At 46.2% G+C, this 27,394-nt stretch overlaps 1 protein-coding gene and 2 pseudogenes across 1 annotated transcript in view; 2 read left to right on the plus strand and 1 right to left on the minus strand.

Annotated features, from left to right (window-relative positions):
* CANT1 (calcium activated nucleotidase 1) overlaps positions 1 to 27,394 on the plus strand; it is a 69,941-nt gene that overhangs the window by 17,379 nt on the left and 25,168 nt on the right. The gene's annotated exons all lie outside the window — the stretch shown is intronic.
* Positions 14,964 to 15,082, minus strand: LOC134895040 (5S ribosomal RNA; annotated as a pseudogene).
* LOC134895042 (5S ribosomal RNA) lies at positions 22,372 to 22,490 on the plus strand (annotated as a pseudogene).

Here is a 27,394-nt window from a genome sequence, read left to right on the forward strand (position 1 = left end):
GCAGGACGGGCAGGCGTGAGGGAGCGCGGTGTGACGTCAGCACGTCACACCCGGACAGGAAAACAGCACAGGGTGGCCAGGAGCACAGCGCAGGGTGGGCAGGAGGGAGCGGTGTGTGACGTCAGCACGTCACATCACGAGCCGGCTGTTGCTGGATGGGGCTGTGTCTCGGCAGCACATCCGTCCATTACCCCCAGGAATTTCATTTTCTCTGACGTCCTAAGTGGATGCTGGGGACTCCGTCAGGACCATGGGGAATAGCGGCTCCGCAGGAGACAGGGCACAAAAGTAAAAGCTTTAGGATCAGGTGGTGTGCACTGGCTCCTCCCCCCATGACCCTCCTCCAAGCCTCAGTTAGGTTTTTGTGCCCGGCCGAGAAGGGTGCAATCTAGGTGGCTCTCCTAAAGAGCTGCTTAGAGTAAAAGTTTTGTTAGGTTTTTTATTTTCAGTGAGTCCTGCTGGCAACAGGCTCACTGCAACGAGGGACTTAGGGGAGAAGAAGTGAACTCACCTGCGTGCAGGATGGATTGGCTTCTTAGGCTACTGGACACTAGCTCCAGAGGGACGATCACAGGTACAGCCTGGATGGGTCACCGGAGCCGCGCCGCCGACCCCCTTGCAGATGCTGAAGAGAGAAGAGGTCCAGAAATCGGCGGCTGAAGACTTCTCAGTCTTCATGAGGTAGCGCACAGCACTGCAGCTGTGCGCCATTGCTCTCAGCACACTTCACACCAACGGTCACTGAGGGTGCAGGGCGCTGGGGGGGGCGCCCTGGGCAGCAATGAAAGTACCTATGCTGGCTAAAAATACATCACATATAGCCTCTGGGGCTATATGGATGTATTTAACCCCTGCCAGGTTGTCAGAAAAACGGGAGAAGAAGCCCGCCGAAAAGGGGGCGGGGCCTATTCTCCTCAGCACACAGCGCCATTTTCCTACACAGCTCCGCTGCTAGGAAGGCTCCCAGGCTCTCCCCTGCACTGCACTACAGAAACAGGGTTAAAACAGAGAGGGGGGCCACTTATTTGGCGATATTATTATATATTAAGATGCTATAAGGGAAAACACTTATATAAGGTTGTCCCTGTATAATTATAGCGTTTTGGTGTGTGCTGGCAAACTCTCCCTCTGTCTCCCCAAAGGGCTAGTGGGGTCCTGTCCTCTATCAGAGCATTCCCTGTGTGTGTGCTGTGTGTCGGTACGTGTGTGTCGACATGTATGAGGACGATGTTGGTGAGGAGGCGGAGCAATTGCCTGTAATGGTGATGTCACTCTCTAGGGAGTCGACACCGGAATGGATGGCTTATTTAGGGAATTACGTGATAATGTCAACACGCTGCAAGGTCGGTTGACGACATGAGACGGCCGGCAAACCAATTAGTACCTGTCCAGGCGTCTCAAACACCGTCAGGGGCTTTAAAACGCCCATTTACCTCAGTCGGTCGACACAGACACAGACACGGACACTGACTCCAGTGTCGACGGTGAAGAAACAAACGTATTTTCCATTAGGGCCACACGTTACATGTTAAGGGCAATGAAGGAGGTGTTACATATTTCTGATACTACAAGTACCACAAAAAAGGGTATTATGTGGGGTGTGAAAAAACTACCTGTAGTTTTTCCTGAATCAGATAGATTAAATGAAGTGTGTGATGATGCGTGGGTTTCCCCCGATAGAAAATTATTGGCGTTATACCCTTTCCCGCCAGAAGTTAGGGCGCGTTGGGAAACACCCCTTAGGGTGGATAAGGCGCTCACACGCTTATCAAAACAAGTGGCGTTACCATCTCCAGATACGGCCGCCCTCAAGGAGCCAGCTGATAGGAGGCTGGAAAATATCCTAAAAAGTATATACACACATACTGGTGTTATACTGCGACCAGCGATCGCCTCAGCCTGGATGTGCAGCGCTGGGGTGGCTTGGTCGGATTCCCTGACTGAAAATATTGATACCCTTGACAGGGACAGTATTTTATTGACTATAGAGCATTTAAAGGATGCATTTCTATATATGCGAGATGCACAGAGGGATATTTGCACTCTGGCATCAAGAGTAAGTGCGATGTCCATATCTGCCAGAAGATGTTTATGGACACGACAGTGGTCAGGTGATGCAGATTCCAAACGGCACATGGAAGTATTGCCGTATAAAGGGGAGGAGTTATTTGGGGTCGGTCCATCGGACCTGGTGGCCACGGCAACAGCTGGAAAATCCACCTTTTTTACCCCAAGTCACATCTCAGCAGAAAAAGACACCGTCTTTTCAGCCTCAGTCCTTTCGTCCCCATAAGGGCAAGCGGGCAAAAGGCCAGTCATATCTGCCCAGGGATAGAGGAAAGGGAAGAAGACTGCAGCAGGCAGCCCCTTCCCAGGAACAGAAGCCCTCCACCGCTTCTGCCAAGTCCTCAGCATGACGCTGGGGCCGTACAAGCGGACTCAGGTGCGGTGGGGGGTCGTCTCAAGAGTTTCAGAGCGCAGTGGGCTCACTCGCAAGTGGACCCCTGGATCCTACAAGTAGTATCCCAGGGGTACAGATTGGAAATTCGAGACGTCTCCCCCTCGCAGGTTCCTGAAGTCTGCTTTACCAACGTCTCCCTCCGACAGGGAGGCAGTATTGGAAACAATTCACAAGCTGTATTCCCAGCAGGTGATAATCAAAGTACCCCTCCTACAACAAGGAAAGGGGTATTATTCCACACTATATTGTGGTACTGAAGCCAGACGGCTCGGTGAGACCTATTCTAAATCTGAAATCTTTGAACACTTACATACAAAGGTTCAAATCAAGATGGAGTCACTCAGAGCAGTGATAGCGAACCAGGAAGAAGGGGACTATATGGTGTCCCTGGACATCAAGGATGCTTACCTCCATGTCCCAATTTGCCCTTCTCACCAAGGGTACCTCAGGTTCGTGGTACAGAACTGTCACTATCAGTTTCAGACGCTGCCGTTTGGATTGTCCACGGCACCCCGGGTCTTTACCAAGGTAATGGCCAAAATGATGATCCTTCTTCAAAGAAAAGGCGTCTTAATTATCCCTTACTTGGACGATCTCCTGATAAGGGCAAGGTCCAGAGAACAGTTGGAGGTCGGAGTAGCACTATCTCAAGTAGTTCTACGACAGCACGGGTGGATTCTAAATATTCCAAAATCGCAGCTGTTTCCGACGACACGTCTGCTGTTCCTAGGGATGATTCTGGACACAGTCCAGAAAAAGGTGTTTCTCCCGGAGGAGAAAGCCAGGGAGTTATCCGAGCTAGTCAGAAACCTCCTAAAACCAGGCCAAGTGTCAGTGCATCAATGCACAAGAGCCCTGGGAAAAATGGTGGCTTCTTACGAAGCGATTCCATTCGGCAGATTTCACGCAAGAATTTTTCAGTGGGATCTGCTGGACGAATGGTCCGGATCGCATCTTCAGATGCATCAGCGGATAATCCTGTCTCCAAGGACAAGGGTGTCTCTTCTGTGGTGGCTGCAGAGTGCTCATCTACTAGAGGGCAGCACATTCGGCATTCAGGACTGGGTTCTGGTGACCACGGATGCCAGCCTGAGAGGCTGGGGAGCAGTCACACAGGGAAGAAATTTCCAAGGAGTGTGGTCAAGTCTGGAGACTTCTCTCCACATAAATATACTGGAGCTAAGGGCAATTTACAATGCTCTGAGCCTAGGAAGACCTCTGCTTCAAAGTCAACCGGTGCTGATCCAGTCGGACAACATCACGGCAGTCGCCCACGTAAACAGACAGGGCGGCACAAGAAGCAGGAGGGCAATGGCAGCAAGGATTCTTCGCTGGGCGAAAAATCATGTGATAACACTGTCAGCGGTGTTCATTCCGGGAGTGGACAACTGGGAAGCAGACTTCCTCAGCAGGAACGACCTCCACCCGGGAGAGTGGGGACTTCATCTGGAAGTCTTCCACATGATTGTGAACCGTTGGGAAAGACCAAAGGTGGACATGATGGCGTCCCGTCTGAACAAAAAACTGGACAGGTATTGCGCTAGGTCAAGAGACCCTCAGGCAATAGCTGGGACGCTCTGGTAACACCGTGGGTGTACCAGTCGGTGTATGTGTTCCCTCCTCTGCCTCTCATACCCAAGGTACTGAGAATTATAAGACGGAGAGGAGTAAGAACTATACTCGTGGCTCCGGATTGGCCAAGAAGGACTTGGTACCCGGAACTTCAAGAGATACTAAGAAGGGACTTGCTTCAGCAAAGATCATGTCTGTTCCAAGACTTACCGCGGCTGCGTTTGACGGCATGGCGGTTGAACGCCGGATCCTAAGGGAAAAAGGCATTCCGGAAGAGGTCATCCCTACCCTGGTCAGAGCCAGGAAGGAGGTGACCGCACAACATTATCACCGCATTTGGCGAAAATATGTTGCATGGTGTGAGGCCAGGAAGGCCCCCACGGAGGAATTTCAACTCGGTCGATTCCTGCATTTCCTACAAACAGGAGTGTCTATGGGCCTCAAATTGGGGTCCATTAAGGTTCAAATTTCGGCCCTGTCGATTTTCTTCCAGAAAGAATTGGCTTCAGTTCCTGAAGTCCAGAAGTTTGTCAAGGGAGTACTGCATATACAACCCCCTTTTGTGCCTCCAGTGGCACTGTGGGATCTCAACGTAGTTCTGGGATTCCTCAAATCACATTGGTTTAAACCGCTCAAATCTGTGGATTTGAAATATCTCACATGGAAAGTGACCATGCTGTTGGCCCTGGCCTCGGCCAGGCGAGTGTCAGAATTGGCGGCTTTGCCTCACAAAAGCCCATATCTGATTGTCCATTCGGACAGGGCAGAGCTGCGGACTCGTCCCCAGTTTCTCCCTAAGGTGGTGTCAGCGTTTCACCTGAACCAGCTTATTGTGGTACCTGCGGCTACTAGGGACTTGGAGGACTCCAAGTTGCTAGATGTTGTCAGGGCCCTGAAAATATAGGTTTCCAGGACGGCTGGAGTCAGGAAAACTGACTTGCTGTTATCCTGTATGCACCCAACAAACTGGGTGCTCTTGCTTCTAAGCAGACGATTGCTAGTTGGATGTGTAGTACAATTCAGCTTGCACATTCTGTGGCAGGCCTGCCACAGCCAAAATATGTAAATGCCCATTCCACAAGGAAGGTGGGCTCATCTTGGGCGGCTGCCCGAGGGGTCTCGGCTTTACAACTTTGCCGAGCTGCTACTTGGTCAGGGGCAAACACATTTGAAAAATTCTACAAATTTGATACCCTGGCTGAGGAGGACCTGGAGTTCTCTCATTCGGTGCTGCAGAGTCATCCGCACTCTCCCGCCCGTTTGGGAGCTTTGGTATAATCCCCATGGTCCTGACGGAGTCCCCAGCATCCACTTAGGACGTCAGAGAAAATAAGAATTTACTTACCGATAATTCTATTTCTCGTAGTCCGTAGTGGATGCTGGGCGCCCATCCCAAGTGCGGATTGTCTGCAATACTTGTACATAGTTATTGTTACAAAAATCGGGTTATTATTGTTGTGAGCCATCTTTTCAGAGGCTCCGCTGTTATCATGCTGTTAACTGGGTTCAGATCACAGGTTGTACAGTGTGATTGGTGTGGCTGGTATGAGTCTTACCCGGGATTCAAAATCCTTCCTTATTGTGTACGCTCGTCCGGGCACAGTATCCTAACTGAGGCTTGGAGGAGGGTCATGGGGGGAGGAGCCAGTGCACACCACCTGATCCTAAAGCTTTTACTTTTGTGCCCTGTCTCCTGCGGAGCCGCTATTCCCCATGGTCCTGACGGAGTCCCCAGCATCCACTACGGACTACGAGAAATAGAATTATCGGTAAGTAAATTCTTATTTTTACCCCATTTGGGGTAATTTACCCCTGTCCCCTGACCACTGCACTAGTGTGTTTTTAAATATTGTAATCTGAGACTTTATTCTTGACCTGAAACTATATTGGATGTTGTTATGCATATTCTTAAGCCTGAGGGCTCCATTGAATCATTGTTACTGTGTCTGTGCAGAAATAAACATAACTTACTTATATAGTGCCAGCTTATTCAATTGCGTTTTACAGTGTATTTCACTTATTCCTAACTCATTAGTGAAAAATAACATGCAGCAAGTATTCAGAGCAGATTGTTAAGGGGGGTACTCACGGAGCGATCGCTGCTTAAAATCTAAGCAATCTGACTAGATTGCTTACATTTTAAGCAGCGATCTCTCCGTGTGTACCCCTCACGGTGATAGCGATGCGCAGCCCCGCGCATTGCTATCGCTGGTGCTAGATTGGCCAATCTAGCAGGTCGCTCACTTCACCCGCTGGGTGAAATGAGCGCACCCCCCCCCCCCCGTCTCCCCCCGCACGCTCAGCACACATCGCGCTGTGCTGAGCGGGGGGAGAGAGATGTGTGCTGAGCGAACCGCTCAGCACACATCTCTCCCCAAATCGGCCCGTGAATACGGCCCTTTAGTTCTACATTGGGTGGATCGTGTATCTCTGATTCTCTAGTCTCTAAAGTTTACCGATAAGGGTGCACAAAACAAAATAACCTAGTGAGTGGCAGCTTCTTGGGAAAAAAGATCATGGTAATCTAGAATGGCGAGACTGGTTCATACTGACAGGAAGATGCCAGTAACTCAACAAACTATACGTTACAACAATGTTATGCAGGTGAGCATCTCTTGCATGCACAGCACATCAAGCCTTGAAGTGAATGAGCTACAGCAGCAAAAGACCACACCAGGTTCCTATTCTGTCAGAGAACAGAAAATTAGACCCACTAAGCCTACAATTAGCACAGGCTTACCAAAAGCTGGAAAATGAGCACAGGTACAATGAGCATTACTAGTGAGCCATTTTTTAAGGTAAGATACAGACAATCGTAAACAATAAGTACGAGCTGAATGGAAAATAGCATACCTCCCAACTGTCCCGATTTTGGCGGCACAGTCCCGTTTTTCACGGTCTGTCCCGCTGTCCCACCCGTGGGCCGCAGTGTCCCACGGTGGGGGGGGGGGGGAGGGTCAATTTGGAGATCTCCCCTACCACTCGCTGCTCTGAGCAGAGCAGCGGTGAATAGATGCCGTGCGCACATCATCTATTCCCCGACAGAGAGGGACAGGGAACATGGCCAGCAGCTCACTGAGCGCTGTCCATGCCCCCATAGTGACTAAAACAGGGGCATGTCTTGCGATGGCCATGCCCCCTTACCGTGAGGTCACGCCCTCTTACCACGAGGCCATGCCCCCAATTTCGGGTTGATATCCCTCTTCCGACGACACAGATGTTGGGAGGTATGAAATAGTACATGTCACGGCTCAGGGTATTGCTTCCAAAACCCACCCTTCTTTCTTACCTTGTCAGTCGCTGGTCAGACGCCAGCGCATTGTAACAGCCAGAAGGTGTGGGATTCATGCAGCAGTGACTGCTTCTGTAGTGTCACAATCCTGACAATTCCTCATGTCTTTTGTCTTCTGCCATCACTCCTGCTGTTCAGCATACAAGCTGCAGTCTGTATTACTTGCTGATTAGCCACCTGTGTTCAGCAGTTGGGCTCTCTGCTCTTTGTGCCCAGCTGTCAGTGAAGTCAATACATGCTGTCTCTGCACAGCGCTCTCAGCATTCTATGTATGATCCTAAGTGTGTCTCTCCGCAGAGCTCTGCTCCCACTCAGTATCCTGACTTAGGGTGTGTACACACTGTGAGATAAATCTGTGAGATTTTGACTATATAGTCAAAATCTTATGAAAAGTTAGTGCATATCTCATGGTGCTGGCAGCTTGCGATACAGATTCGATCCCGATGCGCGCTCCCGCGGGGACGGTATCGTAAGGCTAGATAGACTGTGCAGGTAAGTCAATCTTGACTATCTAGTGTACAATCTAGCACAAAGTATAGTCAAAATTGTCCCTTAGTCAAAATCGTACATAGACAAAATCTCAAGCACAGATAGTCAAAATCTGTACAATCTGTGCTATCTGGGCTCTGGGGGAGTTCAAGGGAAATCGCATAGTCAAAATCGAACATAGCAGGGATCTCACCGTGTGTACACACCCATACACACTATGGGGTGTTTTTAATGCTTGTCGGATCCTTTCCGAAGGGAAAGGATCCGACAATGCAGTATTCAATTCGACCAGATTTGGCCGTTCCCGACAATGCCAATCTGACTTTTTTAAAGTCGGATTGACATTGTAGGAAACAGGGCTAAAAACTGTTGGATTTGGCCGTGAATCCGACAAAACACGTGGATCGGCGGTCCACGTGCTTTCCGACAAGTTGGATTTTCTGACTTGTCGAATAAACGGGAGTATGACTGAATAGTTCGAATCTGGATTCGAGCTTAAACTCCCGTTAATCCGACAAGTCAGGAAATCCAACTTGAATTGAGTACACCTCTAAATGCCAGAGTTCCCATCAAACCCAGACAAGGACACAGTCATGATGGATTCAGTCAGCTGACTCTCTATAGCCAATTCGGACACTGCTCTAACACCAGCTAACCACAGCATCCAATCACCTCATGCTCAGCCCTATAAATTCTACTTCCTGACTGGCTCAAATTGCCAGTACAACCGTCTCTTCTCGTGAAGTAACAGCTCTTTACTGAGCTCACAGGTACTTTGCAGCTGTCCGGTTTGTAAACACTGTGTTCCACTTCCAGTCTGGTAAAAACCAAGTCTCTGTTACAGTCGGTGCTTCCAATTAGTCTACAAGAGACTTCGCAGTGTCATCATTCCAGGCCGGTCAGCACTTCAGTTCCATTCAGTGTCATTATTCCCATTCCAACCCAGTCAGCACTTCAGTTCCATTTAGTGTCATCATTCCCGTTCCAGTCTGGTCTTCATTATAACTCCAGTCCGGTCACCATTCCGGTCAGCATTCTGCTTCCACTCCGGTCACCTGCTGGTTCCAGTCTGGTCACCTGCTGGTTCCAGTCCAGTCATCATCTAGTTCCAATCCAGTCAGCATCTGGTTCCTGTCCAGTCACCATCCAGTTCCAGTCCTGTTCCAGTTCCATTCCGGCCCTAGTCCGGTTCCATGCTAGTTCCGGTCCGGTTACAGTACCATTCCGGTTCCAGCTACAGTTCAGTTCAGTTCCAGTTCCTTCTTTATCATCTGTTCCTGTACAATAAAGTTTTACAATTCAATGCACGCCTTCGGGCAATCAACTTCCAAGTCATCAGCGTCATTCTCTAGTGCCAACCTACTCTACGACCATCCACTATCGCTCTATGGGGGTCATTCCGAGTTGATTGCTCACTAGCTACTTTTTGCAGCGCTGCGATCAGATAGTCGCCGCCTATAGGGGAGTGTATATTTGCTTTGCAAGTGTGCGAACGCCTGTGCAGCCGAGCTCTGCAAAAACATTTTGTGCAGTTTCTGAGTAGGTCTAAACTTACTCAGCCCTTGCGATCACTTCAGCCTGTCTGGTCCCAGAATTGACGTCAGACACCCACCCTGCAAACGCTTGGACACGCCTGCATTTTTCCAAACACTCCCAGAAAATGTTCAGTTGACACCAATAAACGCCTTCTTCCTGTCAATCTCCTTGCGATCAGCTGTATGGATGAATTCTTTGTTAAATCCATCGCTCAGCAACTATCCGCTTTGTACCCGTACGATGCACCTGTGCATTGCGGTGCATAAGCATGCGCAGTAGTAACCTGATCGTTGCACTGCGAAAAATGGCAGCGTGCGATCAGGTCGGAATGACAACCTATAAGCAAGAGCTGGATCAAGCCTTGCAGTTTCATCCATACCCCCATAGCACCTGCTTCAACACTCCAAGCCTACCCAAGCCAGATCCAACCCTCAGGCATGACATGCAGCCAGATCCAGAGGTTCCGTGAATGCCATACTGGGCTGCACAAAGCAGGATTCCAAGATTGTCTCACATGGCGCATGTGCAGGTGCAGAGTGGGGTTCAAGATGCACTGATGGCGTTCCACATTGTGCAGTTCCCGCCAGCAGCATGTACGTCACCATCTTGTCCTGTGATATGATTCTGACCAATCCTCTCCAGTCTGGAGCTCGGCTGACACTTCCAACCAATCCTTAACCCTTGGGTACAAAGCTTCCTGGTTTTTAAGGTCAAGGTTGCCAGTTCCATAGTTACACAGGTCTGCGTGTGAGCATTATCTCTGCTCTCCAGCAAAACTATCCGGTTCCTGGGGATCCGGAGCCCAGTATAGTTTCTCTCTAAGTATTTTCCAGTATCATCTACCATTGGTGCAAGTCTGATATTCTCTACCATTGGGGCAAGTCTGATATTCTTTATAATCTGTGCAAGTCCGATATTTTCTATCATCGTTGCAAGTCCGATATTCTCTATATCCATGTAAGTCAAATATCTTTTACCATCGGTTCAAGTACGATATTCTCTGCCATCAGTGCAAGTCCAATATTTGCTACCATCGGTGACCTCTAAATTATTCCTTTCTAGTGCTAAACCAGGTGACCCAGACATGGAGTCGCGACCAGTCTGTCGGGCGCAGCCAAGCCCTAATTCTCTTGTGGGGATCCCTGGTGTCAGACCCCTGTCTTGGGTCTTAGTCAGCTACCTGGTGTTAGTTTATGTACTCTATCTACTTCTCCATAGTAGCTAGCACTTCAGTCTCTGATGCGAAGGAACTATATTAAGCCTCCTTGTGGTATAGCACCACGTGGCTCTACCACAAGGAACAAGATCCATCCAAATCAAATCCTGACAGTAAATAAGCAGGGTGTTGGGGGGAAAGGTAAGAGTATAAAAGAAACAGAAGTACATGAAAAGGAAAAATACCATGTAGAACATTAGATCTTGGATAGAAAACATAGAGAGAAAGGATGCCACGTGTAGTATAAGAAAGAAGATAAGAGACACTAAAACCAATAACCAGAATAATAATTCTGAGAAGAAAGAGTAGGAGCACGTAAGACATACTATCCTATTGTGGATTAGTCAAACTGAGGGAGTGGCTGCAGGAAGCAAAGATGAAAGAGTGCCTTCATACTATATGCCAAATTTGCAATTTCAGGTCAGAGAGAGATGGTGGAAGGGAGTTCTTAAAATGGTACTACCTCTACCTTGTCAACAGTTGCATTAGGGATCATCCCAAAGCTATCCCCGTAAGGGAGAGAATTCTCCTGTGCTGCGCTGAGACCCCTACGTCCAAATCCCACATCAGTGGAGGTGTCAAAGCAGTAAAACTTGAATGTGTGGGCAGAAGACGACATGGTCGATTACAAGCCAGTGAAATGAGCACACACCGAGGAAGGGGCTGGTTGGTCTGCCAACCAGAAGCCAGCAGGCCAAAGTCTGTTTTGAGACTGGCCAACCGGGCTTGTGAAAATCACAAAAGACAAAAAGGTAATCCAATCTGCAAAAGTCCTGTGTCCTATCCATGTACAGTGCATCTAGAAAGTATTCACAGTGCTTCACTTTTTCTACATTTTGTTATGTTACAGCCTTATTCCAAAATAAAAAATAAATAATTTGTTCCCTCAAAATTCTACACACAATACCCCATAATGACAACATGAAAAAAGTTTTTGTGATTTTTGCAAATTTATTAAAAATAAAAAAACTAAGAAATCACATTTACATACGTATTCACAGCCTTTGCCATGAACCTCAAAATTGAGCTCAGGTGCATCCTTTTTCTACTTATCATCCTTGAGATGTTCCTACAGCTGAATTGAAGTTCACCTGTGGTAAATTCAGTTGACTAGACATGATTTGGAAAAACACACACCTGTCTATATAAGGTCCCACACTTGACAGTGCATGTCTGTGCACAAACCAAGCATGAAGTCAAAGGAATTGTCTGTAGACCAGTGAAATGAGCACACACCGAGGAAGGGGCTGGTTGGTCTGCCAACCAGTAGCCAGCAGGCCAAAGTCTGTTTTGAGACTGGCCAACCGGGCTTGTGAAAATCACAAAAGACAAAGAGGTAATCCAATCTGCAAAAGTCCTGTGTCCTATCCATGTACAGTGCATCTGGAAAGTATTCACAGTGCTTCACTTTTTCTACATTTTGTTATGTTACAGCCTTATTCCAAAATGGAATAAATAATTTGTTCCCTCAAAATTCTACACACAATACCCCATAATGACAACATGAAAAAAGTTTTTGTGATTTTTGCATATTTATTAAAAATAAAAAACTAAGAAATCACATTTACATACGTATTCACAGCCTTTGCCATGAACCTCAAAATTGAGCTCAGGTGCATCCTTTTTCTACTTATCATCCTTGAGATGTTCCTACAGCTGAATTGAAGTTCACCTGTGGTAAATTCAGTTGACTAGACATGATTTGGAAAGACACACACCTGTCTATATAAGGTCCCACACTTGACAGTGCATGTCTGTGCACAAACCAAGCATGAAGTCAAAGGAATTGTCTGTAGACCTCCGAGACAGGATTGTCTCGAGGCACAAATCTGGGGAAGGGTACAGAAAAATATCTGCTGCTTTGAAAGTCCCAATAAGCACAGTGGCCTCCATCATCTGTAAATGTAAAAAGTTTGGAACCACCAGGACTCTTCCTAGAGCTGGCCGGCCGTCTAAACTGAGCGATCGGGGGAGAAGGGCCCTAGTCAGGGAGGTGAACAAGAACCCGATGGCCACTCTGTCAGTGCTATAGCATTCCTCTGTGGAGAGAGGAGAACCTTCCAGAAGGACAACCATCTCTGCAGCAATCCACCAATCAGGCCTGTATGGTAGAGTGGTCAGATGGAAGCCACTCCTTAGTAAAAAGCACATGGTAGTCCACCTGTAGTTTGCCAAAATGCACCTGAAGGGCTCTCAGACCATGGGAAACAAAATTCTCTGGTCTGATGAGACAAAGATTGAACTCTTTGGCGTGAATGCCAGGCGTCATGTTTGAAGGAACCAGGCACCGCTCATCACCAGGCCCATACCATCCCTACAGTGAAGCATGGTGGTGGATGTTTTTCAGTGGCAGGAACTGGGAGACTAGACAGGATAGAGGGAAAGATGAATGCAGCAATGTACAGAGACATCCCGGATGAAAACATGCTCCAGAGCACTCTTGACCTCAGACTGGGGCGATGGTTCATCTTTCAGCAGGACAACGACCCTAAGCACACAGCCATAATATCAAAGGAGTGGCTTTAGGACAACTCTGTGAATGTCCTTGAGTGGCCCAGTCAGAGCCCAGACTTTAATCCAATTGAACATCTCTGGAGAGATCTGAAAATGGCTGTGTACCGATGCTTCCCATCCAACCTGATGGAGCTTGAGGTGCTGCAAAGAGGAATGGGTGAAACTGCCCAAAGATAGGTGTGCCAAGCTTGTGGCATCATATTCGAAAATACTTGAGGCTGTAATTGCTGCCAAAGGTGCACCAACAAAGTATTGAGCAAAGGCTATGAATACTTATGTACATGTGATTTCTTAGCTTTTTATTTTTAATAAATTTGCAAAAATCTCACTAATTTTTTTTTCATGTCGTCATTATGGGGTATTGGGTGTCATTCTGAGCTGATCATAGCTGTGCTAGCTACGATCATGAACTTAGACATGTGGGGGGATGCCCAGCACAGGGCTAGACCGCACCGCGTGTTAGTGCCGGCACCCCCCCCCCCCCCCGCAGAAGTGCAAAGGCATCGCACAGCGGCAGTGCCTTTGCACTTCAAGAGTAGCTCCTGGCCAGCGCAGCTTAAGCGTTCTGGACGGGAGCTACTCTTCACTCCCCGACCCGCAGTGGCCGCAGTTTCGCCCCCTCCCAGCCATCGACCGCCTCTGCCTGTCAATCAGGCAGAGGCGATCGAAGTGTAGCGACGGGCGGCCATGTGCCGGCGTACTGCAGCGCCGGCGCATGCGCAGATCTGACCCGATCGCTACGCTGTGAAAAACTGCAGCGTGCGATCGGGTCAGAATGACCCCCATTGTGTGTAGAATTTTGAGGGGAAAATATTAATTTATTCCATTTTGGAATAAGGCTGTAACATAACAAAATGTGGAAAAAGTGAAGCGCTGTGAATACTTTCCGGATGCACTGTAAATACGGAGCACAATGTCCAAGGATGCCTGTTCTAGAGAAGATTCCGATACCTTAAAGGAAGGAATGACAATTTCCTGGTTGATATGAAAGCAAGATACAACCTTTGGAAGGTAGCCAAGAGGCGTCCAAAGGACAGCCTGGTTAGGATGAATATTAAGAAAATGTGAGCGATGAGACAGCGTACTCAAGTCAGTGATCCTATGGGCTGAAGCTATGGTGGGCAGGGAAGACCGTATTCCACGTGAGCCAACAAAGGTCTCCCATGTCCTATGGTTCGAAAGAAGAGTCCTGAAAAGCCCTCAGCACCAAGGTCAAGTCCCATGATGCCACTGGGGGAATGAATGGAGATTGAATATGGAGGACTCCCTGCAGAAAAGTCTGTACATCCGGTAACAAGGCCATCTTCTGTGGGAAAAGGACTGAGAGAGCAGATACCTGGAACTTAATGGAGGAAATGCCGGATGATCAGCCACCCATGGGACTAGAAGGAAGGGAGAGAAAGAAGGCTCTTGTGTGGGCGCACTCTTGAAAGGAAAGGAAAATTCCTATGACATATAGAGAGAAATACTTAAAACATAACTTTTAATGTTTGTAATAAAAATACCCCTATAAATGATCCATATCAAAGAAAAAATGTGATGATTAGAATTAATAAAATGTTCTGGTCTGTTTAATCACACTTGGTAATTGGAATGGTTGTAGACATTGATTGGTCTTACCTCCAATTCCCCTGACCAGCACAGAATATCTGTGTTAATAGAACCAGGGAGTGATCATAAGAGTTATTAAATAAGTAAGACCCACTTGGGCTACTTGATTCAAAATTGGTTAGTCTCCTGCATTCAAATGAGCTGGACTTTCTGACGTAAGCCACAAAAATTAGTATTAAGCCTCAAAAAGAGAAAGAAAAAAGGGGGGAGAGAAGAATTAGTGGTGATGCTGCTGTTGGTGTTGCAAACACATGTGGAGGGAAATGGTCCCAACTCTACAACACCGGGTATTCGCAGGAAGTCTCCTCTCCTGGTACTGACCCGGCCCAACGCTGTTTGGCTTCCAAGATCAGACGAGATCGGGCATTGGCAGCGTGGTATGATAGTAGAGAATTTTTGGATTGCACCAATGAGAGTGCACCTATGTAAGAAACAGAAGAAAGAGGAAAAAGGGAGACAGAAAGAAAGAACGAGAAAAGAAGAAATGAAAAATAGTATGGAGAAGAAAAGGAATGAATCAGTGTAGCATAATTGATGGATCTGCTTTCTGCGTTAGACACAGCTCAACAATTCCCACTCGAGTGGTGTAGTGTTCCGTGAATCGCAGATGAGAGTCCATGAAGCAATAGTGAAGTATGGAAAGGAGATATGAAAGATATGCTAGGTTGAACTGTCAAAAAAATTAATTAATTAATTATTGATTTTGAAAAACACATTATTATTTAACGTGCATATTTGGAATAAAGTTTAAAGGTTCAAAGAGTATGCTGAGGCTTACGATGAAATAAGATAATTATCAGACAAAATACTGGCCTCTGCTTGAAAAAAGTATTTCTTTGTAATGTGAATACTTTAACAGATATTGATTTTGGAAGAATAAGAGAAGAGAAAAAAAAAAAAAAAAAAAAAGGGGATGAAAAAGACAATTTGGGCTATATTTATTAGACAGTGGTGCTGTAGCAAAGAGCTATGTGTGTGCTGCATATGTCCAAATGGCATGGAATAACATACAACAGATAAATATAAAGCGCATCAAGAGTTTGTGGTCTGTGCAGAATATACACAGAACGGCAGTGGAACTCTGATAGGAATACACAGGTCTACACATTTGCTGTATAATCAAGCATATTAATAAATGCACTTAGTGTGTTGTTGTCTGTGCGCACTATATACAAAGCAGAGCACCAATAGGTCCAATCGGATATGATGGAAGCTTAATGCCCATCAAAAGGTTGCCGTCTGTGCTAAGTATGCATGGGACAGCAGCAGGCTTGTAGTCAATGGTACTATCAGCCAAAAAATATCTGCGTATGCTACATGACTGTTAACATGCTGTCTAATACAACATAAGTAGTGAATACGAAAAAGTATTTTGCTGTCTGTGCAGGATGTGCACAGAACAGCTGAGGCTTACGGTCACCAAAATTGGAGAAGGAAGGCAGGTTAGGGCAGTGTCATGTGCCCAGGCAGGAGCTGAGAAATCACTCCATGTGTGGTCCCCCTCTCGGAACGGAAAACGCGTTTCGCCCTGACGGGCTTGTTCACTTCCGGGTTTAGGAGAGAGTGTGCAACGTAGGGTTATATAGCAGCTGAGGGGTGTATACTACCCATTAGTTGGAGGATATCATTGGCGCGGGGCTGGGGATAGCAACGGCCGCTGTGAAGCGTCTGTCCGTTGTTATGGAGACGATACGTGACGTGCAATTGGGGGGCGGGGCTTGTGCGATCACGGGAGGCCACTGGGTGACTGGCCGTGTGTGCACACATGATGGCCCTGAAGTATCGCGAGATCGCGGGCGCCATCTTTGTGGATGGCAATTGCCTGTTTGTGAGTGCAAATAAGTCCTTGGCGCCATCTTAATTAATGGCAAGACAGCGGCGCTAGGAAAGGAAGACTGAATTACAACATAGATAGAATAAAGAAATAAAGAAACATTGTAATAGGTAGAACCCTGGGTGGGAAGGCAGGTAGGAGAAAATTGAAGTGGCATCAATGAAGATAGAATAAGAATTAATTAAATATAAAAAAATATATAAAAAAATAAATAAAAAATAAAAAATAAAAAATATATACAAAAATTTATATTGACAAGGGATAAATGAAAATGAAAAATAAAAATAATAAATGGAAAGTAAAATGTAAATGGAAATGGAATGATTATAAAAACTAGTGATAGAAGTACCTTGGGAATTAAAATAGAATGGCAGATCAGCAGTGCCAAAAAAATTTTTTGTTGATACGCAAGGAAAAGATGTGAACGTAAATGGGGTACATAATTTGAGGGTGTGGGAGGATTGAACTGTGTTAATGAAAAGGGTAGGAGGTGAGGGGAGGGGGAAAGAGGGAGAAAAGAAATGGTGAACACCATAAGGTGAATGGGACAAAGTGTGCCAGTGAGGTGGAATAGATGACTGGGGAACGGTGTAGCTAGGGAGTATTGGAGGAGAAGGGGAGGTTAGTGAAGGGAAGGGAAGTGCAAACGGGTAGAGGTGACCACCCATTGAAGGCCTGTGAATGGAGTGTGGGTGCAGGGATAAGTGGGTGGGGGGATGAGGTGGGGAAAGAGGAGGGAAGGGGAGATTAATAGAAGAAAAAAATATGAACAAGCGATAGTTGACCGAAAACGTAGTAAATTCGTTAGGGACAGACAAGATTTCTCACGTGGTGACGTTTTCAGGTGGAATCCCACACCCTTAAATAAGAACAGAAAACGAAGGGAAGATCCCACCCTCTCCGAATTTGAATCGTCGAACAGTGGAGACTCGGCCAGCGAGACCTTTGAAGATAATTCCTATAATCGTGAAGAGGCAGACGACTTTACCCCACGTTTTTTAGGACAGGGACAGAGGCCAAGAGGTCGCACCAGAACCCGAGGAAAACAAGGAGAGGGGGAAAGAAGAGGCGACGGACGAAACCAAGATTGGGACATACCCAGGACTGCCCGATACCCAGTCCGACAAAGGAAGACAATACGGTAAACCCGACCGATCCGGCTAAACTTCAGGTTATTAATCTATCCACAAGATCTCTATCTCCTGACCATATGGAAGTACTTGCCAAGGGACTTTCATTTTCTCCAGTCAGATCCTTTAATAGATTTGCCTGGGAAAAAGACTTGAGACTATTCGGGAGGAAGCTTCTCTTGAAAAAATTCTTTGCTAGACAAGAACTTAGACTTTCGGAGAACCCTGCAGATCAGGATTGGTCTGCGGAAGACCTCAATGCTATCCAGGAATTAGAACATCTTCGCAGAGAATCCAATATGGAGGAAGCGTCCATTCAAAGACCCAAGTGCAGACCCAAATCCTCTTTTTTCCCTCCTGATAATAACTGTCCAGAGATCAAGATCTTCTTGAATAGAGTGTCAAAAGAATTTGACGACATCTATATACAAACTAAAAACGGACTTCAGCAATTTCCTAATAATCTCAAATTCAAGGAGAGAAAAGCACTCCAGGAATTAGGCACATGGCGTGACATCGTTATAAAACCTTCGGATAAAGGTGGCAATATTGTCCTTTGGCCCCAAGAAATGTACATCACTGAAGCTCATAGACAGCTACATAATCCAGCATGCTATCAAAAACTTCTCAGCAATCCCACCGCCAGATTCTTGACCGCCTACAATAACCTAATACAGGAAGCCGTAGCTCAATGTACAATCACCAAGCAGGAATCACAATATCTCACAGTCCAGAACCCAAAAACACCCACATTTTATCTTCTGCCGAAGATACATAAAAATGCCCTTAACCCACCAGGGAGACCTATTATGTCTGGCAACGGCGGACTTCTGGAACAACCGAGTAGATTTTTGGACCTGCATCTTCGAGACTTTGTTCTTTCTTTGCCTTCCTATCTACAAGACACATCTGATCTACTACGCAAGATCCATGATATACATTTTGAAACCAATTTTCTTCTGGTGACTCTAGATGTAGAGGCACTCTACACTAGCATTAACCATCATCAAGGCCTTAGAGCTGTCAAATATTATCTGGATCAAGGAGGCGAGAAAGATTTCTCAAATTTTCTTCTGAGATTACTCGACTTTGTCCTCTCTAAGAATTACTTTGTTTTTCAAGAAAAAATTTTCTTACAAGTGAGAGGTACAGCAATGGGTGCAGCCTGTGCACCGACGTATGCAAACTTGTTTTTGGGATGGTGGGAACACTTTTATGTCTTTAAAACCATCAATGAAAAATACACCATTCATGTGATATTATGGCTAAGATACATCGACGATATCTTCATCATCTGGGACGGAGACAGGGACCTTCTGATGGACTTTATTACCATCCTTAATACCAATGACCTCAACATCAATCTGACCTACACCATCAGTGCAGAAAAAGTTCCATTCCTGGACCTGAATATCTATAAATCCACTACAGGCTTTCTTGAAACTGAGCTATATCGGAAGGAGACTGCAACCAACAGTCTCCTCTTCCAGACCAGCTCTCATTTTCCCCCGACGGTGGAAAACATCCCCAAAGGAGAGTATCTTAGGCTACGACGCAACTGCTCAGAAGAACACACCTTCAAAAACAAGAGCAGAGAACTCACTAATCGCCTCCTGACTAGGGGTTATAGCAGACGATCACTCAAACGCGCATATTCAGCCACAGCAATGGTAAAGAGAGAGAGTCTGATTTTCAAGAAGAAGAAAGAGGTCCCCGAACAGGAAGATGTTGTTAGATTCATAGGAACGTTCTGCCCTGAGTGGAGAATGCTCAAGAATGCGGTAACAAGACACCTCTCCATATTACAGCTGGATCCTGATTTATCCCCTTTTTTGAATTCACCACTACAGATGAGCTGGCGGAGATCCAAAAACATTAAAGATCAGCTAGTTCAGAGCCACTTCACAACAACTACACTGAAGAAACCCTCGGTCACAGGCTCCTTTCCCTGTGGTAAATGTAAATCATGCCCTCAGATTCTGAAAATCAACACGATTAAGGACAGATATGACCAAACAGTGAAATTACAACACTATTTTAATTGTGATACACAAGCAGTTATTTACTGTATAACCTGCGGATGTAATCTAAAATATGTCGGCATGACCACACGAAAACTCAAAGAAAGAGTTTTGGAACACTTGGGCAACATACGCAATGCAGCGAAAGACCTTGCACGAATGAAACAACTTACTTCTGTTGCCAGGCATTTTCACCATCACCACAAGGGATCCATCAAAGAATTCAAAGCCTTCGGTTTAGATCGTGTCCAATTGGGCATACGAGGTGGGGATATTACTAAGGAACTATACAAGAAGGAAAGTGAATGGATCTTTCGGCTCAACAGTCTCAGGCCTTATGGCCTGAATGAAAACATCAATTATGCAGTGTTCTTGTGAATAATTTTTCCTCCAACAGAATTTATTCCAATTCTCACCGTTTCTATATATTTAACACTCCTTTAACTGCCCATTCTCCTCTTCCCCCCCCCCCCCCTTCCCTTTTTTTTTTTCTTTTTTTTTTTTCTTCTATTAATCTCCCCTTCCCTCCTCTTTCCCCACCTCATCCCCCCACCCACTTATCCCTGCACCCACACTCCATTCACAGGCCTTCAATGGGTGGTCACCTCTACCCGTTTGCACTTCCCTTCCCTTCACTAACCTCCCCTTCTCCTCCAATACTCCCTAGCTACACCGTTCCCCAGTCATCTATTCCACCTCACTGGCACACTTTGTCCCATTCACCTTATGGTGTTCACCATTTCTTTTCTCCCTCTTTCCCCCTCCCCTCACCTCCTACCCTTTTCATTAACACAGTTCAATCCTCCCACACCCTCAAATTATGTACCCCATTTACGTTCACATCTTTTCCTTGCGTATCAACAAAAAAAATTTTTGGCACTGCTGATCTGCCATTCTATTTTAATTCCCAAGGTACTTCTATCACTAGTTTTTATAATCATTCCATTTCCATTTACATTTTACTTTCCATTTATTATTTTTATTTTTCATTTTCATTTATCCCTTGTCAATATAAATTTTTGTATATATTTTTTATTTTTTATTTATTTTTTTATATATTTTTTTATATTTAATTAATTCTTATTCTATCTTCATTGATGCCACTTCAATTTTCTCCTACCTGCCTTCCCACCCAGGGTTCTACCTATTACAATGTTTCTTTATTTCTTTATTCTATCTATGTTGTAATTCAGTCTTCCTTTCCTAGCGCCGCTGTCTTGCCATTAATTAAGATGGCGCCAAGGACTTATTTGCACTCACAAACAGGCAATTGCCATCCACAAAGATGGCGCCCGCGATCTCGCGATACTTCAGGGCCATCATGTGTGCACACACGGCCAGTCACCCAGTGGCCTCCCGTGATCGCACAAGCCCCGCCCCCCAATTGCACGTCACGTATCGTCTCCATAACAACGGACAGACGCTTCACAGCGGCCGTTGCTATCCCCAGCCCCGCGCCAATGATATCCTCCAACTAATGGGTAGTATACACCCCTCAGCTGCTATATAACCCTACGTTGCACACTCTCTCCTAAACCCGGAAGTGAACAAGCCCGTCAGGGCGAAACGCGTTTTCCGTTCCGAGAGGGGGACCACACATGGAGTGATTTCTCAGCTCCTGCCTGGGCACATGACACTGCCCTAACCTGCCTTCCTTCTCCAATTTTGGTGACCGTAAGCCTCAGCTGTTCTGTGCACATCCTGCACAGACAGCAAAATACTTTTTCGTATTCACTACTTATGTTGTATTAGACAGCATGTTAACAGTCATGTAGCATACGCAGATATTTTTTGGCTGATAGTACCATTGACTACAAGCCTGCTGCTGTCCCATGCATACTTAGCACAGACGGCAACCTTTTGATGGGCATTAAGCTTCCATCATATCCGATTGGACCTATTGGTGCTCTGCTTTGTATATAGTGCGCACAGACAACAACACACTAAGTGCATTTATTAATATGCTTGATTATACAGCAAATGTGTAGACCTGTGTATTCCTATCAGAGTTCCACTGCCGTTCTGTGTATATTCTGCACAGACCACAAACTCTTGATGCGCTTTATATTTATCTGTTGTATGTTATTCCATGCCATTTGGACATATGCAGCACACACATAGCTCTTTGCTACAGCACCACTGTCTAATAAATATAGCCCAAATTGTCTTTTTCATCCCCCTTTTTTTTTTTTTTTTCTCTCTTCTCCTATTCTTCCAAAATCAATATCTGTTAAAGTATTCACATTACAAAGAAATACTTTTTTCAAGCAGAGGCCAGTATTTTGTCTGATAATTATCTTATTTCATCGTAAGCCTCAGCATACTCTTTGAACCTTTAAACTTTATTCCAAATATGCACGTTAAATAATAATGTGTTTTTCAAAATCAATAATTAATTAATTAATTTTTTTGACAGTTCAACCTAGCATATCTTTCATATCTCCTTTCCATACTTCACTATTGCTTCATGGACTCTCATCTGCGATTCACGGAACACTACACCACTCGAGTGGGAATTGTTGAGCTGTGTCTAACGCAGAAAGCAGATCCATCAATTATGCTACACTGATTCATTCCTTTTCTTCTCCATACTATTTTTCATTTCTTCTTTTCTCGTTCTTTCTTTCTGTCTCCCTTTTTCCTCTTTCTTCTGTTTCTTACATAGGTGCACTCTCATTGGTGCAATCCAAAAATTCTCTACTATCATACCACGCTGCCAATGCCCGATCTCGTCTGATCTTGGAAGCCAAACAGCGTTGGGCCGGGTCAGTACCAGGAGAGGAGACTTCCTGCGAATACCCGGTGTTGTAGAGTTGGGACCATTTCCCTCCACATGTGTTTGCAACACCAACAGCAGCATCACCACTAATTCTTCTCTCCCCCCTTTTTTCTTTCTCTTTTTGAGGCTTAATACTAATTTTTGTGGCTTACGTCAGAAAGTCCAGCTCATTTGAATGCAGGAGACTAACCAATTTTGAATCAAGTAGCCCAAGTGGGTCTTACTTATTTAATAACTCTTATGATCACTCCCTGGTTCTATTAACACAGATATTCTGTGCTGGTCAGGGGAATTGGAGGTAAGACCAATCAATGTCTACAACCATTCCAATTACCAAGTGTGATTAAACAGACCAGAACATTTTATTAATTCTAATCATCACATTTTTTCTTTGATATGGATCATTTATAGGGGTATTTTTATTACAAACATTAAAAGTTATGTTTTAAGTATTTCTCTCTATATGTCATAGGAATTTTCCTTTCCTTTCAAGAGTGCGCCCACACAAGAGCCTTCTTTCTCTCCCTTCCTTCTAGTACATGTACTCTCTGGCTCTGGGCGCACCACCAAGCAGGACAACGTTATTCATCGAAGTAAAAGACATAGTCTTCTCTTCTTTTTTCCTATTTTGGAGTGCTTTATTGTCCAAATGTTGGTTCTACATTATTAAAACAGTATTACTTTACCAGTGCCCGATCGCCCTTTGTCTAGTCTACCCATGGGACTAGAGCAGGTCGACAATGTGGTGGATTTGGTCTTGAAGGACAATTGGAGATTGAGCCAGAAGAAGGATTTTGTCCAAATATCTCAGAATGCAGATTCCTTTGCATCTGAGATCCAACGCTATTATCGCCATGATGTTCAAGAACATATGAGGAGCTATAGAAAGACCATATGGCAATGCTCCAATTCTCAAAACTGGAGGTGATCCACCCATACCATAAACCTGAGGAATCGCTGGTGATCGTCCCATATGGAAATATGTAAATATGCATCCTGGATATCTAAAGAGGCTATGAAATCTCCCAGTTTCAATGCCAGGATGATGGAGTGAAGAGATTCCATTAAGAATTTGGGAACCCTGAAAACAAGTTGAGTGACTTGAAGTTGAGGAAAGGGCAGAATGAGCAGTCCGGCTTTTGAACTAGATTGGTGTAAAATGCCAGTCCCTCTCTGAAAAAGTGAAACTGGGACAATTACGTGGAAGGCTAGAAGAGACAATTACTAGAAGAGACAATTACGTGGAAGGCTAGAAGAGACTGAATGGACTCCTTTAGGGCCGCTGCTTTCCCGGGACTGACGGGAAGGCCTATGGAAAAGAACTGAGTTAGAGGACGGTCCCAGAAAGTTAGGGTGTAACCTTGGGACACAACGCTCCAAACACAAGCATTTGAAGTCTTCATCCAGGTCTCTGAGAAAAGCAGAAGGTGGCCTCCCATGCTGGAGGTGCACCCCGTCATGCAGTAGGCTTATTAGCCGGCTTGGGAGCTGGACAGCGGCTCGACCCTAATTGTCTACCTCTGGACTGGGGTCCACATTAGTACCATGGGGTATAGACGGGTCCACTAGGAGCCATTGGCACCTTAAGAGTTTGAGAGTGTGGGCTGGCTCCTCCCTCTATGCCCCTCCTACCAGACTCAGTCAAGAAACTGTGCCCAAGGAGACAGACAACTTCGAGAGAAGGATTTTACACAGATAGTGGCGAGATTCACACCAGCTCACACATACAAAGCAAACCAAGCTAACCAGCTTGAAACATCAGCAACGGATGAACAATATTACTTAACCAAGGGGGTCATTCCGAGTTGTTCGCTCGTTGCCGATTTTTGCTATATTGCGATTAGTCGCTTACTGCGCATGCGCAAGGTTCGCAGAGCGCATGCGCTTAGTTATTTTACACAAAAGTTAGGTATTTTACTCACAGCATAACAAGGTTTTTTCATCGTTCTGGTGATCGTACTGTGATTGACAGGAAGTGGGTGTTTCTGGGCGGAAACTTGCCGTTTTCTGGGCGTGTGCGAAAAAACGCTGGCGTTTCTGGGAAAAACGCGGGAGTGTCTGAAGAAACGGGGGAGTGTCTGGGCGAACGCTGGGTGTGTTTGTGACGTCAAACCAGGAACGAAACTGACTGAACTGATCGCAATGGCTGAGTAAGTCTCGAGCTACTCAGAAACTGCTAAGAATTTTCTATTCGCAATTCTGCTAATCTTTCGTTCGCAATTCTGCTATGCTAAGATACACTCCCAGAGGGCGGCGGCTTAGCATGTGCAATGCTGCTAAAAGCAGCTAGCGAGCGAACAACTCGGAATGAGGGCCCAAGTAACAAAACAGTACGAAACCAAGAACTAAGCAGTACTAAACAAAGTAACCACTGCAGGATGACGAAGCGCTGGGCGGGCGCCCAGCATCCTCTACGGACTACGAGAAAAAAGGAATTACCAGTAGGTGATTAAAATCCTATTTTCTCTTACGTCCTAGAGGATGCTGGGGTCCACATTAGTACCATGGGGATGTACCAAAGCTCCCAGAACGGGAGGGAGAGCGCGGAGGCTCCTGCAGAACTAATTGACCAAACTTCAGGTCCCCAGCGGCCAAGGTATCGAACTTGTAGAACTATGCAAACGTGTTCGACCCTGACCAAGTAGCCGCTCGGCAAAGCTGTAAAGCCGAGACACCTCGGGCAGCCGCCCAAGAAGAACCCACCTTACGAGTAGAGTGGGCCTTAACAGACGTAGGACACGGCAATCCTGCCGTAGAATACGCATGCTGGATAGTGAACCTGATCCAGCAAGAGATCGTCTGCTTAGAAGCAGGACACCCAAGTTTCTTGGGATCATACAGGACAAACAGAGAGTTCAATTTTCTGTGACGAGTATTCCTCTTCACATAGATTTACAGAGCCCTTACAACATCCAAGGACTTTGATGAAATTGAGGAGTCAGTAGCAACTGGCACCACAATAGGTTGGTTGATATAAAATGCCGACACAACCTTTGAAAGGAACTGCTGACGTGTCCGGAGCTCAGCTCTATCTTCATGGAAAATCAAGTAGGGGCTCTTACAAGACAAAGCCCCCAGTTCCGACACACGTCTAGCAGAAGCTAAGGCCAAAAAAAAGTGACAGCCTTCCATGTGAGAAACTTGACCTCAAACTCCTGTAGAGGCTCGAACCTATCCGATTGGAGAAACTGCAGCACCACGTTAAGATCCCATGGTGCCGTAGGCGGCACAAAGGGAGGCTGGATGTGCATAACCCCTTTCAAAAAGGTCTGAACCTCCGGGAGGGAAGCCAACTGTTTCTGGAAGAAAATGGATAGGGGCGAAATCTGGACCATTACAGATCCCAACCTGAGGCCCATATCCACACCTGCTTGCAGGAAGAGGAGAAACCGTCCCAGTTGAAACTCCACCGTAGGAAACTTCTTGGACTCACACCAAGATACATATTTTTCCCAAATACGATGGTAATGTTTAGACGTTACTCCTTTCCTAGCCTGTATCAGGGTAGGAATAAAATAGTTCGGAATGCCCTTCCGAGCTAATATCTGGCATTCAACCTCCATGCCATCAAACATAGCCACGGTAAGTCTTGATAAGCGAATGACCCCTGTTGCAGCAGGTCCTCCCGAAGAGGAAGAGGCCTCGGCTCTTCTAACAGTAGATACAGAAGATCCGCGTACCAAGTCCTTCTTGGCCAGTCCGGAGCAATGAGGATCGCCTGAACTCTTGTTCTCCTTATGAGTTTTAGAACTCTTGGAATGAGTGGAAGTGGAGGAAACCCATACACCGACTGGAACACCCACGGAGTCAGTAGGGTGCCCACCACCCTGGCTTGCGAGTCCCTCGACCTGGAATAATACCGCCGAAGCTTCTTGTTGAGACAAGAGGCCATCATGTCTATTTGAGGTACACCCCAAAGATCTGTTACCTCCGTGAACACCTCCGGAAGGAGGCCCCAATCTCCTGGATGGAGACCGTGTCTGCTGAGGAAGTCTGCTTCCCAGTTGTCTACTCCCGGAATGAAGATTGCTGACAGCGCCAACGCGTGTTTTTCTGCCCAGAGGATGATTCTTGTTACCTCTGACATTGCAGCTCCTTCAATCCACCCTGTCGGTTTATGTAAGCCACTGTCATTACATTGTCCGACTGCACTTGAATGGCTCGATCTTGTAGAAGATGGGCCGCTTGGAGAAGACCGTTGTAGACGGCTCTTAGTTCCCGAATGTTTATTGGAAGGCTGGATTCCATGCTTGACCACATTCCTTGGAAGGTTTCCCCCTGAGTGACTGCGCTCCAGCCCCGAATACTTGCATCCGTGGTTAGAAGGATCCAGTCCTGAATCCCGAACCTGCGGCCCTCCAGAAGGTGAGGTAGTTGTAGCCACCAGAAGAGTGAAATCCTGGCTTTTGGTGACAGACGTATTCTCTGGTGCATGTGTAGATGAGATCCCGACAACTTGTCCAGGAGATCCAGTTGGAAGGGCCGAGCATGAAACCTTCCATACTGCATCCGTGGTTAGAAGGATCCAGTCCTGAATCCCGAACCTGCGGCCCTCCAGAAGGTGAGGTAGGTGTAGCCACCAGAAGAGTGAAATCCTGGCTTTTGGTGACAGACGTATTCTCTGGTGCATGTGTAGATGAGATCCCGACAACTTGTCCAGGAGATCCAGTTGGAAGGGCCGAGCATGAAACCTTCCATACTGTAGAGCCTCGTAAGAGGCCACCATCTTCCCCAGAAGGCGAATGCACTGATGAACCGAAACCCGGGCTGGCTTCAGGACATCCCGGACCATTGTTTGTATCACTAACGCTTTCTTCTCCGGAAGAAACACCCTCTGCACTTCTGTGTTGAGGATCATTCCCAGAAAAGACAACCTCCTGGTCGTCTCCAAATGTGATTTTGGAAAATTCAGGATCCAACTGTGTTCCCTGAGCAGAGG

This window comes from Pseudophryne corroboree, chromosome 3 (assembly GCF_028390025.1).
Source record: "Pseudophryne corroboree isolate aPseCor3 chromosome 3, aPseCor3.hap2, whole genome shotgun sequence".
Taxonomy (NCBI): Eukaryota; Metazoa; Chordata; class Amphibia; order Anura; family Myobatrachidae; genus Pseudophryne; species Pseudophryne corroboree.